Raw genomic sequence first — 4,937 nt, forward strand, 5'->3', positions numbered from 1 at the left:
AGAGTCAGCCTCATCAGGAGTAGCCTCCCCATTAAATTTAGTTGGATCATGCCTTAAGAAGTCATTCAAGCTAGAATGATTTTGAGGTACTTGATCAACTTGTTGTTGCTGCATCTTTGTCGAGTTTTAAATGATTTCTTCAAAAAGATAACAATACAATTTAGCATATGATATCAATTTCCTCAAATAGTCATTTTCATCATAAACCAATAATAATTTTACTAAGAATAATAATTTCACTCCCCAGAGTCTCAAAATATTTTCGAAAACCATTGCTCTGATACCAAATGTAACACCCTAATATTTTAAAGGGTATTACTGTTAGTAGAGACTAAATTAACTTGATATCTTCTATAAACAATCAAACTTTATTTCAATTCTCCCAAAGTACAATACCAAACTTACAAACTTCAAACAATATAGTCTTCACCACTTAACATAAATTCGAAATTTCAACTTGTAAGTTTTACACAACATAATTTTTCCAATACAAATTTATTCTTTTTACAAAATATCCCTGAAAGTTTTTCCCCGCATCTCTAAGCTTTTTCAACCGCATCAGCAACATTATCTATTCACATATAACATGAGTTATATGATCATTGTACAAACAAATAAGGGTAAGCCAACCATATCATATCAATCATTAAACTTGTAATAAAAATAGTTCAATCATGTATTTCTACCATTGCTAAAATATCATTACCCCGATGTCATTAATTCACCATTATCAAAATCATCTTCCTCATTTTCATACACCTTACAATTATACCATGCTTACTCATGAAGCCTTATGGTCAGACCGCTCTCTGCCTGCTTCCTTAAGCCATACCTGTATACTATGTCTTACTCTCTGAAGCCTTATGGTCAGCCCTTTCTCTGCCTACTTCTATAAAACTTATGAACCACATTTTTATGTCAAAGCCTTATGGTCAGACCACTTCTTGCCTGCTTTCATAAACCTCAGGTGTTACTTTGCTCATATCAAGCCCTCATGGTATAAACCGAACATACTACTTCCCGTAGGAAACATCATTTCATAAGCAATGATTTCTTATATCCACTTCAACATTTCATCAAATCAACAATTCATAACCTCTTATCCACATAACTCAATCATGTTCATTCTCTAATCATAATTTGACAATAACCTATTTTGGTGTCAATAAATTAAACATATTGCCAGATATCATACTTCATATTATAAAATCATTTTGACCATAACGAGTATAACTCAACATATTTTCACCAATCAAAGATTCATAGATCAGCCAAAACATTTCAACATATCTTAGCAACTACATATTAAAGTCTGAGTTCAATGTAACGATAAATAAAATATATATGAAGTTTTTACCATGATAACTTTATGCATCAACAATCAACTTATTTTATTTTATTTTCATCCTATTAGAGATTTTTCTTTACCCCAATTGGTCACCGGAGAGGACCCAGATGTCTGAACGCATCAAACTCACCTTCGACGCCAACACATATGACTAGTCACAACTGACTGGACCAGGCCAGGGCTGCTCTATGATCAGGGATGTGCCAACTCAGGTTTTTAAGGTTCATCTATCCTACCAACAAAGGGAGGCCCTCAATAATTAACAATTTATTTATTTAATTTATCTACCTTGTTGTCTTATGCTCTAAATCTAAAATGCCTAATTTTAATATTTTTACTTCCTCTCACAACAACCTCAAACAGTATCTGTATATCTATTTAATACTCATATACAAGCTATTACAGAATCCTTACTCCAGACCTTCCAACAAGATCAATTTCAGCCAACAAACTCATTCAATAAATTCATCACATCACAACATGTACAATTTAATAGTTTCAGTTATAACACCCAATATAATAAAAGTCATAAAACAGTTTCGCAAGAGAACACCAGTTCAACATTCGTATATTTATAAATTCATACAAAAATAATTAGTTCCCTTACCATCAAAATAATATTAATATAAAAATTCAGGGGAAACAAGAAGTTAAATCTGGCATAACCGGTTAGACAACTTCTCATCCTTCCACAAAGATGCAATATAAAGAATAGATAAAACAATAAAATTTCTAGGGAAACAAGAAGTTGAATCTGGCAGAGCTGGTTAGACAACTTCACATCCTTCCAAAAATACAATATAAAGATATATAAAAAAAACAACAAAAGCTTTGGGAAAACAAGAAGTTGAATCTGGCAGAGCCGGTTAGACAACTTCTTCTCCTTCCAAAAATACAATATAAAGATATAAGAAACAACCAAAGTTTTGGGGAAACAAGAAGTTGAATCTGGCAGAGCCGGTTAGACAACTTCTCGTCCTTCCAAAAATACCATATAAAGATATAAGAAACAACCAAAGCTTTGGGGAAACAAGAAGTTGAATTTGGCAGAGCCGGTTAGACAACTTCTCGTCCTTCCAAAAATACAAAAGAAACAAATAAATGTTCTCATTCAAAATTCAAGACCATACAGCAACAAAATACTACATATTCAAGATTTAGGATTAGAGACAAGCAAAGTATAAGTGTGGCTTCCCTTACCTCTATTACAGACTTAATCTCCTCGCTCTCTGAAAACTTCTAGAATATCCCCTTTGAAATTAGAAATTCTTCCAACTCTCTTCTCTAAAAAATTTTCTAAGTACTTTGGTGTAAATTTTCAACCTTCCCCCCTTGGCTATTTATAGCAAAAAAATTTACTATTCATTTTTTACTATTCATTTTAACTATTCATTTTTTTATTCATTTTACTATTACAAAAATAATTTTTTATTTGCAATTTGATGAATTCTGATCTCAAAGCTACGTGGAACACTTATCCTTTCCAAATATTATTATTTTTTTTTACTATTCACTTTTTACTATTCACAATTTACTATTCATCATTTTTTTTAGCATTTAACTTAATAATATTTTCAAGGATCTTACAAACAACTACCAGAGGGAGTGTATCCCTTAGAACGCTCGTGGACGTGGATTGTCGAGCGGTTGATGTTCTGGGTGTTCTAGGGCGAACAACTACCAGAGGGAGTGTATCCCTTAGAACGCTCGTGGACATGGATTGTCGAGCGCTTGAAATCAAAGGGCGAATTCCTTTGAGGCCGAACGACCGAATGTTTGAACGCTCGGTTTTCGGTTGACCGTCTACTGTGACCTGCATAAAATATATAATATATAAAATATAGGTGAGACCGTTCGATCGCGTTTTAAACCTGGCGGTCGAACGTCAATAGGATTGAATGGTGGAGCGGTCGTGTCGATGGATGGTCGAGCCGTAGAGGCCGAGTTGCCGAACGTCATTGAGGCTGAGTGCTGGACGCTTTAGGCCGAACGTTCGTGAAAACGAATGTTGGAATGCTTGAGACGTACGTTATTGAGTCCGACTGGCTGATCATCAGTGGGGTCGAATGGCCCAATGCTTGAGTGCTCGTGTAGATGTGTGGTCGAGCGGTAGAGGCCGAAAGACCGAGAGTCAATGAGGCTGAGTGACCGAAAGCAGGAACGTTCGAGGTTGAATTTTTGAACACATGAGACCGAATGGCCGAAAGGTTGAGCGCTCGTGTCGATGTATGGTCGAGCGGTAGAGGCCGAAAGACCGAGAGTCAATGAGGCTGAGTGGCCGAAAGCAGGAATGTTCGAGGTTGAATGTTTGAACACATGAGACCGAATGGCCGAAAGGTTGAGCGCTCGTGTCGATGTATGGTCGAGCGGTAGAGGCCGAGTGACATGTGAGGCCGAACGTGAGGACTGTTTGAACGCTCGACACATAGGTTGGTTGTCGAGCGGCCGAATGGTTGATCGCTAGGAAGGCCGAATGGTTGATCGCCAGGGAGGCCGGATGGTTGATCGCCAGGGAGGCCGAATGGTTGATCGCCAGAGAGGTCGAATGGCTAATCGCCAGGGAGGCCGAAGTGTCGAATGGTTAAGGCCCAGGTGCCGAACGTCAGGAGGCCGATCATGAGTATGGCCGAATGTTGGAGCGCTCGTGTTGGTGTATGGTCGAGCGGTACAGACCGATCGTCAATGGTGAGCGAAATGACGAACGCTTTAGGCCGAACGGCCGTCAGAACGAATGCTGGAACGCTTGAGACGCAAATGGCCGAACGATCGAAGCAAAAGGTTGGAGGCCAAGCGACCGAACGTCATTGAGTCCGAATGACCGAATGCTGGAGTGTTCGAGGCCATGGATGACCGAACGATTTGAGGGCGAGCGGACGAACGTTATTGAGGACAACTGTTGGACGCTTGATGCTGAAAATTGCCGAACGGCGGTGAGACCAAATGACCGAACGATTGAGTGTTGAGATCATGCATGACCGAGCGCTAGAGATCGAACGAAAATGGTGAGCGAAATGCCGAACGCTTTAGGCCGAACGACCGTCAGAACGAATGCTGGAGTATTTGAGGATGAAGAACCGACAAAAGGTGAGGTCGGACGGACGAGTAGTGGAACGCTTGTGGCCACAGAATGGTCGTGAGGCCCGGTCAGCAGGGTGAGCGGCCAAGGATGTCAATCCTGGGTGTGTAGCCACTCGGTTCTGCCGAGTGGTCATGATATACACTCGCCCTTGTCGGTCGACCTAGATGGACGACCTTGGAGTGTGGCTCGTTCTTGATGGTCGACCTGGATGGGTGACCTTTAGAGGATGACAAGATCGTTGTCTTGGACGATCATTTTTGGACGATCGCTATTGAGGTTATTGAGCGAGCGTCAATGAGGAAGAATGGGAGTGGCCGAACGTGAGGACTGTTTGAACGCTCGACACATAGGTTGTTGAGCGGCCGAGTGGCACGTGAGGCCGAGCGCTAGAGACCGAACGTCAATTATGAGCGAAGTGCCAAACGCTCTAGGCCGAACGGTCGCAAGAACTAATGCTCGAACGTGTGAGACGCAAACGACCGAACGATTGAGACAAAATGATGGAGGCCA

The sequence above is a fragment of the Vigna angularis genome, chromosome 6 (assembly GCF_016808095.1).
Source record: "Vigna angularis cultivar LongXiaoDou No.4 chromosome 6, ASM1680809v1, whole genome shotgun sequence".
Lineage (NCBI taxonomy): Eukaryota > Viridiplantae > Streptophyta > Magnoliopsida > Fabales > Fabaceae > Vigna > Vigna angularis.